Below are 15,101 nucleotides of genomic sequence, written 5' to 3'. Positions count from 1 at the left end.
ACCCATCCCCCCATACATACCCATCCCCTTCCTCCAATACTCACCATTCCCCTTGTTAAATGTTCACCCATTCCCTTCCTCCAATAACCAACAAACCCCCTCTGCCAATATCCACCAATCCCACTCCTCCAATATTCACCAATTCCCCTCCTCCAACACCCACCGATTTCCCCCACTTCTAATACCCACTATCCCTACTCCACCATGCAAGCAGTGAACACTAGCTGTTCCCCTGTGTGAAGTGATGCCTCTGATCCACTGTCTTGTCTCGCATTTTAAAAACAAACTCTGCTTCTATATGTTACCAGGGCTTTCCCCCATCTCATGATGGATTTTATTTTTTTCTTCCACAGCGGAACAGAAATGAAAACCGTGTGGACCAGCCCTTGTGGTGGCGACTTCTCTTCGTCCTCTTCACTTTGATCTTTGACCTGGAAGAGAATGCGGAGGCGGCAGGGCAAAGGTGAGGCCCACCCTGCATGTCAGCCCTCCACTCTGCAGCCAGACATCAGAGGGTACTGTGGATGGCACTGAACAAGGGGACAAAAGCACGCGTGTGAAGGTACATTCTGCTGGTCGGATGGTGTCACATTTTTGTTTTATCCAAAGTGGAAATGGCGCATTGTTTTCCAGTGACGTCCACTGGAAGCTTGCTGTTGACTATCACGTGCTCACCACTGCTACTAATGGATCCTCTTCCCAATGCTGGTGAGCTCTGACAAATCACTTAACTCCACAGAGAATGGGTTCTACTTCTTTTGTACGCAGTCATGAACGTCATACAGGCGCAGCAGCAAGAAGAACAAAGGAAAGAAGACTGAAACAGAAATTGCTGGAGAAACTCAGCTGGTCTGGCAGCATCTGTGGAGAGAGAGCAGAATCAACGCTTCGAGTCTGGCGACTCTTCATCAGAACTCTTCCCAATCATTGACGCCGTCTCAAAGAGTCTTTTGTAGTTGAGTGCAGCACTGGATTCTCAACACTGGTTATCCCTTTACATGTTTACCATGTATTTTAACCCCTCCGTTTCCCCCCAATAACCAAGTGACCTCTCTGAGAACTAGATTGCTTCTCCCTTGTAGGGCTAAGTTGGATGTGTCTTGACGTTTCTGTGTCCGCCCATGTGCAGAGACCACTCTCGAGTTCCTACAGTCCTGCTGAAAGCTCTGTTTGCCAATGGTTTGTTTACGGGTCGGGCATGCTGACCACTTCTGGGATTCAGAGACTTGTCAGCAGGGTAATCGGCACTCCATCCTTGGAGGATGGTTCTCCCTGGCATGCCCCACCTCAGCCCAAACTAAGGCTTGGGGCTCCATTTCTCACTGGTCTCCTTCCCCCTTTTGGAAGGCAGTTATAATTTCGGATAAAAATGAAGGATATTGCAGGGTTGTGTAGGCGAGTCACTTCTTATGTGGTGGGGTGGGGGGAGGGGGCAGAGGTGGGAAGAGAAAAAAAAACAAAAAAAAGAGCACAGAGGCGTCTCCATAGAAACGGTTGAGTCTGAAACTGTGAACCCATCCCCAGCCATTCAATCTCCTCTGACCTGGATGAATTCAATCGAAATCATACAGCACAGAATGAGACCATTCAGCACATAGAGCTCATGTCTACCCCTGTCTTCCAAAGGGCTCCCCCATGCTCTTTCCTGAAGCCTTCCAGGTTTTTTTTCTCCTTTTCCAGTTCCCCTTGAATAGCTACTGTTGAATCTGCTTCCAACTCCTTTGCAGGCTGCGCATTTCATGTTGCAACGTCACACTTTGTCAAAGACTTTCTCCCTATTTCTCTCTCTCTATTTTACCAATTATCTGATTCCTCTGCTTATCGACGCTCTCCCTTTTCACTAAGTCAGAAGCCCACATTAGATGGGAAATCTCCGTTAGACCTCATCCTCGTCACTGCTCCACCAACCTCCTGGGCTTTTCTGAGGGAAGGGTCTGATTCAAGCTGAACCACTCTGCATCCAAATCCTTCAGCAGGAGCTGTTCTTTATCTGTGCCTGCCTTTCTCCCTGCTAAAGGTCTTGGACTGTTCACTTAGACACACACACACACCCTCAAACACCCAACTGTACAAAGAGTATTATCTCAAAGAGCTGTTGCTCCTTCAGAGCCACTAAGACATGGCCAACTTCTCCCACCCGCCCTCCTCCAGAGGTTTTGAGGGCTGTCTTTTCTACGATACCTGTGGTGATCTGAGATTCCTGGAGCTTAAGCCAGGCTTTCTCCATTACAGATTGATCAGAGGTTGGGTTATGACTGCCAAGTAGTGCTCACTGTGCCATTGGGTGTAGGGAAGAGATTACAAGTGTCACAAGGTCTAAAGTGCCCCATCCCCACAAACAAATAATCTAGTGGAATGATCAGAATTTCCAGTATGGCCTGCACTCCCTGGTCCTTGTTGGTTTGAGCAGATGCATCATGGGAAGTTCCTATCCCTCATTGTGATCACTTCTGCAAAAAGGCCAAGTTGATAATCTGGAAGCTATTCCTAATAGATATCCCAGATTTTAAAGAGGAGGTTTCTGTCCTGAAGGACTCCTAGCAGACCCAGCTGCCCATCACCGAATTGGGATTGGCACTGGGACACAATGTGGTCGCAGGTGACGAATGCGAGTTGGCTGCCTACCACAGAATGCTGTTTCTGACCCTTTTCCTTGTTTCGGAGCAAATTTTCCTACCCCCGGCGCAAAGTTTCTGAGAGCACTTCTGAAATCCCAACTCGTGCCCCTTTAAACCTTGTTCACCTTTCCTTGATAATTCGCATTGCATCTCCCACCTCACATCACAACACTGGGGAAAATCGGGAGGGGGTGGGGTCAGCAGTTGGAAGAAAGTTGGGGTTTTTATAAAGGAAAGTGTGGTTGACAAATTGTTACCATGATGTCGCATGTTAACTGCAGTACCACCTGTGTCAGAAGTCACACAACATCAGGTTGGTGTGTATTTTTGTTTTAAACGCCCACCAACATTACCAGTTCCTTAACCTGCACATGTTTATCTGCTGATATGTGACCTGTCACCCTTCACCTGTGACCCAGTTGAGAAGCAGGCTGTTACATCATACTCGACTCAGGAGATTAAAGAGCCTTGAATCAAACATTAATTAACTGCTGGATGGATATTAGAGCTAAACTTGGTGTAATTATACTGGCCTCGGTTCAGGTACAGACAAATCCTGCTGTGGTGAGGCTCCCCTCTCTGTTATATTCAAAACAATTTTCAATTGTTGTTCAAGTAAATCAAAAGGTTTTATTAGTGAAAGAAGACTAAGTCAAATCTAATGAAAGGCTCCAACTATTTTAATTAGTCAGAGCCTGGGCTGGCACAGCAGGAAGCATTAGCTCTGAGCTGCTTCCTTGTCAGTGAAGCCTGCCAGGCACAATTAATTCTACACGCAATAGCGCTCAACTCACGCTCCCTCATGCTCACTCTTTCTCCATCGTTCTTTGTCCCAGTGTTAGTTCTCCTCTTGCCCCTCTCCACTCCTTCCCCTTTCCCTAGTTTTCAACTCTCTCATCACGTCTCACTCAATCTCACACCCTCTGTCCATTCCTTGCTAGCCTGGCCTGTGTTCTGCTCCCGCCCCATAAATTTCTTTCTCCTGCATTTGTTACTTATGCGTTTCTCTCTCTCTTTTCTTCCCTTCCCTTCTCCCCTGCATTCTCCCTCATTCTGAGCACTTGCTGACTTTACCACCGGTTTGTCTTGGTCTTCCTTCTTCATTTTTAATTCGTCTCTCTCCATCGACCTTTCTCCCTCTTCCTTGTTTAAGAAACTGGTATCCCTGGACAACTGCTGTTGAATTCAAACATGTGAATTAGGAAAAGGAGTAGGCCACTCAGCTCCCCAATGCTGCCCCACTTTCCAATGAGATGGTGGATGGTTACTCCCCATCCCCACTTTTACCCCCAGTAACCTTTGTTCAACATTAATCTAATTCCTCTGCCTTGAAGATATTCAAAGACTCAGTTTCCAATCCCTTTGCAGAAAGAGGGTTTCAAAGAACTAGGGAAGGACAAAAAAAAATTCTCCTCGTCTCTATCTTAATTGGACAAGACCCTATTTATTTACCAGCAACCCTCCATCAGCCACAAGCTTACTCAGTGCTACCTTTCCAGGCCCACCCTGTCAAGACTGCTAAGCATCTTGTGTGTTTCAATCAGTTTGCCTTAGGCTGTGCCAAACAGCAATGGGTACAGGCCCAGCCTGTCTTATCTTTCCTCAGAAGATAACTCACCTATTCATTGAATCCCTACAGTGTGGAAGCAGGCTATTCAGCCCAACGAATCCACACCGACCCTCAAAAGAGTATCACACCCAGACGACCCACCACCCCCCCCCCCCCCATACTATCTCTGTTATACTACATTTCCCCATGGCAAATCCACCCAGCCTGCACATCCCTGAACACTATTGCAATTTAGCCCTGCCAGTCCCCTCCAGTACATCTAACCTGGAACTGTGTTGGTTGTTAAAAGATAAAGAAAGCCTTGGCAACATTTTTTTGAATTACCTTTCACCGTGAGCAAAGTGATTTATTGAGATTGACTGTTGGACCTGGAGTACTGGGGTGGCTGCTGACTGTTGCACAACTCGCTGCTCGCACTTGGTGTTATGTCGAAGGAATTTAAATAGTAAAATTTGTGCTAGGGTCCACCTTAGCAAAGATCTCATTGACTGATGTGGTGGCCTAAAGAAATGAGTGATTTTTTTTTTGGAAGTTTGTTCATGAAATGTGGGTGTTGCTGGCTGGGTCAGCACTTATTGCCCATCCTTCATTGACCTTGAATTGAATGGCTTACTGGATACAATTTTCAGAGGGCAGTGAAGAGTCAACCACGTTGCCATTCTAAACAATGTCCGTCCTACAGAATAGACCAAAAGCCTTGAGGTTATTTTCTGATTGTTTTCCCCCTTGGTTTTACATTGAGGAATATGCAGTGTGTTCCTTTCCTTTTGGAAGAAAGGAGGTAGCTCAGAGATAACAGGCTGCAAGGGAAAGCAGGCAATCCCATGATGCAGTGAGCTGAAGACTGGGTTGCCAAGGCAATGCCAAGATACTGCTCCTTTGGATTCGCTGCATTTCATGGCACCAGTGTGAAATGGAGGTCACCCCATTGAAAAATGTTTACAAATTTGTAAAAGATTTACTGTTTTACACTATTGCTTGAATATGCGGATTGTCCAAGGTGTCACAACACCTATTAAATCATTAAGTAAAATATTGAGTGTTGGTAAGACTCGTGTCCAGGCATGAAGCATTCTGTTTGGTCTGCCCTTCAACATGAATTTGAACTTATATTATGAATTTAACAAAGCGTATGTAAAGGGATGTATTTAATTGATCTGCCTGGGACAAGTCAAAGGCTGGCTGTGTTCAAAAAGAAGATTTAAATATTCTCAGTCCCTTTGGATGGGAAAGTACTATCACATGACAATGGTTCTTCCCCCTAGGCTATTGGCCCTCAGGCTTGAGACTCATCATCATTGCCCGCTTTCCCAACCCAAATTGGAAAGCCAATTTTTATAACTAAGAGAAACACAAGCTTTTTTTTTTAAATGATCTCAAGAATTTCTGTCAGACAGGCAAGTAATGATGTATTGGAGATTAGCCCGTATTTCATGGAAACTCAAGGATTCTGGTAGAATGGGTAGGCACAGCAGATTTCCTTCCTCAAGAACTGGCTGAGATTTTTTTCCTGACAATCCAGTGGTTCCATGATTGTCATTACCAGTTTTTCAATTCCCGATTTTGTTTAATTTATTGATTTCAAGCTCCCCAGCTGCCTTGGCAGGATTTGAACTTTTGCCCACCAGAACAGTTGTCAGGCCTCTGCATTACTGGTTTAGCGAGATAACCGTAAAATCAAGTGAGTGTGACATTCCATGAATTGCTCTTGTAGAGACCCGGTGTGGACATGACAGTCTGGATGGGCTTCCTGTGCTGTAATCATTCTAACCTCATGCTTTTGTACCCACACCAGGCATAGTTTTTAAAATTACAAGAATGAGGAAGACTGAATGGGGATAAAGAGTTCCACAGTGTTGAAGTTCTATAGTAGAATGAGTAAGACTGTGCAATAAGGTTTGTTGGCAATGCATTGAGGATTTAGACGGGAAAAGCAATGTGCGTGGATATAGCAACAACGGAACAGATATTGTGCCTCAACAGATGTTGATGGACATACACACGTGTGCTCATATGTGCAGATACGGGATTATCCTTTAAGTGAATCGTTTTATGGTTTCACCTTAAAAATCGTCCCAGCAATAGAAGATAACAAGTGGTCCCATGGAGCCTTCTTCGACGCTGAGTCAAGAGCTGCAACATTTGCTCAGGAGAAGTGGGAAGCTATACACACACTCGTACTTTTACCATCACACCATGTTTTGTGGTGCAGCCTTTTTACAAAAAAAATGTTTCCTGCAATCTTTGAACGCTGAGCCAGCTAACATAGAAAGACTGCCTCAAGAATGGACAACTGATACGGAACTGCACAAGATAACTCATTGCAGACTGCCTACATCAACCTTGTGAAAGGCGTGAGGGAGCTCCCTTACATTTCTGTAATTTATTCTGTATAATTTATTTTGTGTATTACTGGTCTTGTCTAGTTTTTCTAGTGTGCAATGTCTTTGTGTTTCATTGGATTGGCTGGGCCAGCTCAGATGGAACAGGCCAATTTGAACACTTGCTGAAACTGGCACCTTAGGAGAAGGAGTGGTGCCCAGGGTTGGGATGGGGGAAGAACTAGTCACTATCATAATGCAAGCGTGACAATTATAGGCTGAACAAGCAATGCCTCCTCTCTCATGTCATGGTCATAACTGCTTGCTGTGATGGGGAGCTTCCTTTGTCGGGTGCTGTGATGCTACCATCTAAGACTTCCAGTCCCTTCTACACTCTACTTCCTGTTCGTTATGGAGATCTGAATGATGAACCTTTTTGAGGAAGGACATTGAGATTCCTTGCCCTATGAATGTATGGAAAATTACTGTCTTCAAAGAAGAAGCATCAGATCACATGCAGTCTACTTTTGGGAGATAGGGTTTTACTACTGGGTTTCTGAAAGTCAATATTGTCGATTGTAGCAGACCCTCCACTTGCCTGGTCCTTTGGGAGTTATGTTACTCAATGTCATGACAGAAGAGTACAGTAGGATCTCAACAACTCACTTTCATCCGGACTCTGTTTGGATTGGTTAAGGAAGAAGGAAGGTGAGAGGCAAGGTTTGTTCATCAGTCTCCAAACAGCAGAAACCAAACCAAAGTCATGTCTCTCCTGGAGAAGCCTCCCTGCTCCACGGGTATTGGCAAACTCTTAATTTCTTGCATGAAGGGAGTGCAAATCAAACAAAGCGCCCCATGACCTCCTCCAGAGCTATGAAGATATGAGTATCACTGTCAAGTCTCAAAGCCAGCATGGTTTTAGGGTTAACTTTAAGTGAGCAGTAGGCTATTTCAGTTTCACTGTGAGATGCCTGCAGCTTTAGGAGTTCCTGGTTTGTCACGTTTTATTTTGTTGTTGTACGTCTTGGCAAATCTCCTCTTCCATGTCAGAGTTTCTTGATCAAACTACTTGCACATCGACTGCTTAAAGGCTGTTGGTCAGTGGCTAGCCTGAGGTTAGCTCATACAGACTGGGTTGTCTCTGAAAGACAGTCCCCAGGCCCACTCACGTTGTCTGTAAGTCCTCAGCACGGAAGTGCACCTTATTCAGACCTCTCTCAGGTGAATTGTAATCGGTTGTGTTGTTTGGGAGGGAAGGGGAGGGGAGCGGTGGGAGGTGGGGTGGGGAGGTGGGGAGTGGCTGGGGAGGGTAAACCATTGCTGCATCTACTTGACAGTGTTTCGATTGTGACTGATAATGTACATAGGCTTAAAAACAAACATTGCATCTAAAACACATACCAATCAAGATGAGTTTAAAGGTCACATACAAAGAAAATATCGCCCGTGCCTTCTCAGGCCAGGTTCGGAGTTTCATCAGACCAAAACTGGTTCTTCATTAGAATGGACATTCCTCATTGGTAAACTTTAAGGGAGATTATGAACTGGGGGCAATTCATTTTGAAGAGCTGGATAGTAGTCAGCTATAAATTATCCCAGTCTATCTTAGAGGAAGATGAGACCACACTTTTTCTGCTCTGCATAGTTTAACTCTGTGTTAGGCAAGACATCTGCCCGTCATTGTGTGGATCTCCAAACTGGCAGTTGTAGAAGAACAGTTGGCTGTAGGATGTTTCTGAAGGGTCAACCTGTAGTCCACAGCAATGACCAACATACAATGTGCAAAAAGCAGGATCTTCCACAGCCAGTCCCTTCTGCAACGTGCGGGGATCTTTTGTATGTGATCTTTGAGCGACAAAGGTGCTGACTCTTCCATCACAATGTTTCTCTTGAAGGTTTTGATGAGACACAGCTCTCTCCTTAACATATGAGGAAGCCTCTGACTGTAACGTTAGGTTGGGGAACAGAGATAGAGGGACAGGAAAATGAAAACACGCACTGGAATGTCATTTTTGTGTTGTATAGTTTTTGTTCTGTCTTTTTGCTGAAATTGTTTTTCATTAACCTCCTTGCCCTTTTGAAAGAAATGTAATTGTAAAGCAGGATTTAATGCTTTGCGGGTTTCAAGCTTGTCTGCTTCTGTGACCAATGAATTCCGTGAACCTTGAAGGTACATATGTTCTCGAGAGTTAAACACTCTCTCCTGTCCTGTACCAACACCCGACTCCCACAATGAACAACATAGACTTATCCACCTCGAGTTGAAAGCTGGACCTGTATGTTATGAATGATTGTGGTTCTCTCCAGACTTGAGAGGTCAGTTCCACAAGTGCTTGCTTCACACAATCTGCAGATATGAACTTAAAAATTGATGCTTAAAACGGCTTTGTTCCTCACAGGACCAAAGGTATTCCTGTGAATGATGAATTTTGAGTTGGGTGATTCTCATATGCAGCTGATTGGAAGCTCCCCTTTAAGATTCTTTAGGAGCGCAGGAAGACAAGATAGCAGCCGTGAAAGAGTTCTGGCTGGTCCATACAAAACATTACCAAGGAATCATAGGAAGCAAGAGTAGGCCATTCAGCCCCTTCAGCCTGCTCCACCTTTGAACCAAATCATGGCTGATCTTCTACCTCAATGTAATGTTTCTGCACGGTCCTTTACTATCCAGAAATCCATTCATCTCGGCCCTGAACTAGTCGTCCCGTACTATTTGTCCAATTTGTTTTTCTGTTCCCTTTATTTTCATGAGTTGTTGAAGAGAAAGTTGATGAAACAGGAATACAAAATGTTTGTGTGGACTTTTCAAAAATGGCTTTTCGTAAGCAAAAATAATAAAGCAGCGAAGAGTGAAAGTAATCAATTCCCCATATTAGCAAAGTTGGGGGGTGGGGGGAGAAGGTTTCCTTATAATTTAGGTCTTCTATTACCCAAGTCTTCTTACCAGCATTCAACCCTGGCGTATGGCCTGCCAGCCTATACAGGCCCCTTATTTGTGTGCTATAGCCAGGATACATGTGCTTCTGAGGTCCATGTGGTCACATGGGTACTACACAACCAACCTAGCATCCTGGAAGGAAAAGCACTGCTATCTGACTGTACAAATATATCTCAGGGTCCTGGTGTGAATCTCTGAGATAGATTCTTATATTATCGTGTTGTTCACCTGAGTAATCATGGGTGTAATACGAGCTCGGGCCACTATTGTGAAACATGGGGCGGGGGGGGGGGGTTGGCGTGGAGCTGGTGGAGGTATGCCGTTCAGTTTTACAATGTAGAATTCAAAGGATCCTTAGAAGCTCAGCTACAATCATGAACGGAAGGAGATTCACTGTACAATCCAAATTCACCTCATGCTATAGTTTCAGATACAACTGCAAGATCTTGATTACAGGTACTGTAAAACCACTTTCCTGGCAAACACTCATCCTTCAACCAACAACAACCACTGAGAATTACATAGTGCCCATTATATAGGCAAAGATCTCAAGGTGCTTCCCAAGTGTGCTATTGGACAAAATATAACACCTTCACTAACGTGTTCATTGTTGGTGAAACTTTGTTGCATATGAATGACTGTTTTGCAGCACTGAGTACATGTTCAAAAGTACTTCATTAGCCACAACACACTTGTGGTAATTCTAAACACGTTTATTTTATAATGAGGACATTAATCCGTTAACCCCATTACGTCCTCTGTTTACACCGAATACACAGTCCTGTGAATCCACTGTAACAATAAGATTTTAACAATGTCGCCATAGGAAGCACCCTCTGAAATAGTAGAACTCTTTCATGGAATTCACCTCATTATGAGCCCGGAAAGAATGTTATAAATACTCCCTGAAGAACCTCAGGTGATCAGGAACAAGGCTACAATATTCACTCACCCCTTGCGTTCCGCCATTCAGCCCGGGAATAATTTGCATCAGCTCCCTCGCTCTTGATCACTAATTGGGTGATATGGTGCTGGGGGAAGCTAGGATTTTAGTCCAGTCAAGAATTAACCATTAAAATAGTCTTCATAACCATGTGAAGCAGATTCCTTAACCTCTACGCCTCTTGCGTTTAATATTGACTACAATATTTCTCTTGGTTCCGCAGCTTCAATCCAAATCATGCTGGGGGCTGGATTGCCAGCTTTGATTGGATTTATGTGAAGAGGTTTCAGTACGTGAAGTCAAACCTTCAACAAGCCTTGCCCCATCGTCCTGCCTCTTTGTGCTGTGTCACTTTCTGGAATTAAACGATTATCTGATTGGATCACTCTTAAATTTGATTTATTGCTGTCATGTATACTGAGGTACAGTGAAAAGTGTTGCCTTACGTGCTTTGTAGGCAGATCGGACTGTACAACTACGTCAGGGTAATAGAAAAGAGTGCAGGCTACAATGTTAGAGCTGGGGAGAAGGTGCAGGCATCGATCAACATTAGTATTAAAGAGTCCATTCAAAAGTCTGATAACAGCATCTGTTTAAAAGTCTGAGAAATACTATTCAAACAGCGTTCCCTCCCTTCCCCAAGAGTTTTCGATGTGATAAACAAAACTAAGATAGGCATCATTACCGGCGGTCCCTCGCAGACAAGGATGACTCTCTTCCACTCTCAGGGTGAGTCTGTAGGTGATAGGCAAATGACATGATTGCTTACAGCTCCCACCCACCTCCTTGTAATTGTAGATGAGAAAGAACTTCTCATCTCTTGTATCAGAGAGTCTTGACGGCTTTCAATATTAAGGTCATTGAGCTTAGGAACACTGAAACAAGAGTAGGTCATTCGGGCCCTGGAGTATGTTCTGCCATTTACTGAGCTTGTGGGTGATCTGTATAAAAAAATCCCATATTTTCCCCTTGATGCTGGATCCCTTATTACCCTTGCCTGACAAAAATCTATTCGTCTTGAAATAGTCTTGACCTCCGTCCTTGGCTCCTCAAGTGGAAATGCTAACTTTCCTTTAACTGAAGTTAACAAGTTGTTGAGGTTTGGAACAGAAGCAGATAAATGAAGTTATGAACCTTCAAAGACTGATCTTGCTGTCTAATCTATTCAGGGCAGAGAATGGATGTAATTGGATAATGATGTGGCTACATGCCAGGCCGATGTCTCCACACACTGGGAAACTTATGCTAATGGCCCATGTCATGGCATGACCCTATCTGACCTAGTCAGCTATAAGTGGCCAGCAGGTTATGTGTATGCATAACCCTAGATTCCCAGTTAACAATCCATTCTTTGCAACAACTGTTTGAAAGTTGTCCTCTTATTTTCTGTACAGGTATTTTTTTTTCCCCGAAAAGTAAACTGGAGGTCTTGAAAACTGCACAATCCCAGACAAGAGAAGAGACCCAGTGATAATGTAGCACGGTTTAGAACAAACACCTTGGGATTTGTGTGTGTTATTGAGACTTGGGGAAGTGCACTCAATAACTGTAAATAGCTGAAAATGGGAGCTGATTTTCTACTTGTGCAATATGGCTGTATATTAAAGCTTGGCTCCTTCTCTCCTCCGTTATACTCTTATGGGTTCAGTTTTACGTTTGTAAAGTATTTGTAAACTTTTGTTTCTAATAAAACCTGTTACAGTATAATGATCTATGTTTCATCTTCTCCACTATGACTGGATGGTGATACTTTCCCCTCATTGAATACCAGCGTTGACAATGTGAAATCTAACATTTTCCTGTCAAGGCAAGTTTGGAGTTGGAAGGGTATTTAATCGGACAGGGTGCGGAGGGAGAGGGGTGGTGGCGAGTGGTGACCCTGCTGTCTTGCCACGTCTGCCCTGACTTGAGTCTGGCTAAGTAGCCTTCCCACTTAGAGGCCATTTAGCAGACAGTTAAAAGCCCAGTTAAGGTCCTCATCCCACGGCCTTGGGGTTCACTTGTAATCTGAAGAACCTGAAAAGCAAACCTGGCAAAAGGAGAGTTTCTGAACTTGCCCCAGGAGGGGTGCCCGATCGGGGAAGCTAGCCGTTGGGAAGAGGGCTAGCACTTCTCCCCTTGCTGCTGACGCCTCCTCTCTCTCACCCCCCCCCCCCTCCCCCCCACCCCCACCTCCATTCTTGCCATGGCTCAGCTGAGGCCTGGGGTCCGTCATTGGTGTTGACCCTTGGGTGAGTTCAGAGTTGGCAGCTGCCACCACTTGCCCTGGCGCTGCCAAGCAAAATGGCAGGGAGCTGTCCAGGATAAGGTTGGAAATCTGTCCCTGAGTACTTGATCCCGGGGAATGTCTCTCACTGCCCCCCTAAGTGACTGATTGGCACTTTATTAGAACATAGAACAGTACAGCACTGGAAGTGGCCGTTCAGCCCAACATGTCTGTGCTGACCACGATGCTATCCTAAACCAATCCCATCTGCATGCACATCGTCCCTCTCTTCCTGTTCATGTGTCTGTCTAAATGCCTCTTAATCATTGCTCTTGTATCTGCTTCTACCACATCCCTTGGCAGTGCGTTCCAGGCACACACCATCCCCAGTGCAAAACAAAACTTTCCTCGCACATCTCCATTAAACTTTCTCCCTCTCGCATTAAACCTGAATTTGACATTTCCACCCTGAGAGAAAGATTCCGACTATCCACCCTATCCATGCCTCTCATCATTTTATATCCTTCTAGCAGGTTGCCTCTGAGCCTTCTAGCAAAAACAATCCACGTTTGTCCAACCTCGCTGTACTGCTAATACACTCCAATCCAGGCACCATTCTCATAAACCTCTTCTGCATTGTCTCCGGAGCCTCCATACCGATAAGAAGCAACCAGAACCGCACTCAGAACTCCAAGTATAACCTGACTAAATACTTACATAGTTGCAGCAAGACTTGCCAACTTTTATACACAATGCCCCAACCAATGAAGGCATGCCCATCTGTACTATCTTAGCCACTTGCGTTGCCACTTTCAGGGAGCTATGGACTTGGACTGGCCCCCTCCCACAGATCCTTCTGAAACTCAATGCTCCCAAGGGCCCGGCCACTTACTGTATTTTTTCCTTTTGCATGTGACCTCCCAAAATTCCTACTTGTCTGGATTAAACTCCATTTGCCATTTCTCCATCCAACTTGCCAGCTGAGCTACACCTTGCTGGATACTTTGATATCCTTTCTCACTATCCACAACTTCCCCAACTTTCATGCCAACTGCAAATTTACTAATCAGATCATTGTCATCTTCATCCAAATTATTTATACATATGACAAATGACAGAGGTGCTAGCACTGATCCATGCAAAGCACCACTGGTCACAGACCTCCTGTCAGAAAAACCGTCCTCCACAACTATCCTCTGTCTTCGATGGCCAAGCCATCTTTACATCCAAATTGCCAATTCACCATGGAATCCATGCAATTTGATCTTCTGGACCAGTCCATCATGAGGGACCTTGTCAAAGGCTTTAGTAAAGTCCATGTAGACAACAACCACTGCCTTACCCTCATCAATCATCTTTATCACTTCCTCAATAAAAACTCGTTCAAGTTTGTGAGACTGCATAAAGCCACGGTGACAATTTTGTAGGCTTTCCACATGGAAGTTCAGTGGGACTGTTTGTGGTCTAGAGAGTGAGGACCCTGTCATCTCCCCAAAATGCTACCTAATACGTCAGCTCTATAAGACTTCTCTGCAATGTTTCAGTTCATGAGGATATAAAATTCCATGTTATCTCCCTTTGCTATCAATGTATTCAACTCCAAATGTAGTGGTGACACCTCCACCTCTGAGCCAGGAGGTCTGGATTCAAGTCCCACCTGCTCCAGAGACCTGCAACAACATCTCCGAGTAGGTTAATTAGAAAATGTCTGCCGATTGTGCACTCTTCCAGTTTAGATTAGATTAGATTAGATTACTTACAGTGTGGAAACAGGCCCTTCGGCCCAACAAGTCCACACCGACCCGCCGAAGCGTAACCCACCCATACCCCTACATTTACCCCTTTACCTAACACTACGGGCAATTTAGCATGGCCAATTCACCTGACTTGCACATCTTTGGAGTGTGGGAGGAAACCGGAGCACCCGGAGGAAACCCACGCAGACACGGGGAGAATGTGCAAACTCCACACAGTCAGTCGCCTGAGGCGGGAATTGAACCCGGGTCTCTGGCGCTGCGAGGCAGCAGTGCTAACCACTGTGCCACCGTGCCGCCCACAAATCTGATCCCTTTACCATCCCAGCCTCCGTTATGACACCTTTGGTAATCCTGCTTTCAGGCACCTGCCCCGAACCCTTGGAAGTCCCTCCTAGAACCTGCCTCTGTACCTTTTTCCTCTCCTTTACAACTTTAAAACTCCTTAACATACTCTTTAAGACCTAGTTCTTGGACCATGCCATGGTTATCAGAACTGTTACAGCAATGGAGACTGGATCTGCCTATTATCAGCGTGCAGAGGTCCTGAAAAAGTTTACTCTGAAACCAATAGACAATAGGTGCAGGAGTAGGCTATTCTGCCCTTCGAGCCTGCACCACCATTCAATATGATCATGGCTTATCATCCTTAATCAGTATCCTGTTCCTGCCTTATCTCCATAACCCTTGATTCCACAATCCTTGAGACCTCTATCCAACTCTTTCTTAAATGAATCCAGAGACTGGGCCT

The 15,101-nt window shown here is 44.9% G+C and overlaps 1 long non-coding RNA gene across 1 annotated transcript in view; it reads left to right on the top strand.

The window, feature by feature from the left end:
* LOC122553815 overlaps nucleotides 1-12,094 on the top strand; it is a 67,617-nt gene extending 55,523 nt beyond the window's left edge. Inside the window, exon 4 of the long non-coding RNA XR_006312855.1 lies at nucleotides 354-12,094. This is a non-coding gene — a long non-coding RNA (uncharacterized LOC122553815). The remainder of the gene's footprint in view (nucleotides 1-353) is intronic.
* The last annotated feature ends 3,007 nt before the right edge of the window (nucleotides 12,095-15,101 follow it).

This window comes from Chiloscyllium plagiosum, chromosome 10 (genome assembly GCF_004010195.1).
Source record: "Chiloscyllium plagiosum isolate BGI_BamShark_2017 chromosome 10, ASM401019v2, whole genome shotgun sequence".
In the NCBI taxonomy this organism is placed as follows: domain Eukaryota; kingdom Metazoa; phylum Chordata; class Chondrichthyes; order Orectolobiformes; family Hemiscylliidae; genus Chiloscyllium; species Chiloscyllium plagiosum.
The sequence above is the reverse complement of the archived record's forward strand: the minus strand, read 5'-3'. Positions and strand labels throughout refer to the sequence as shown.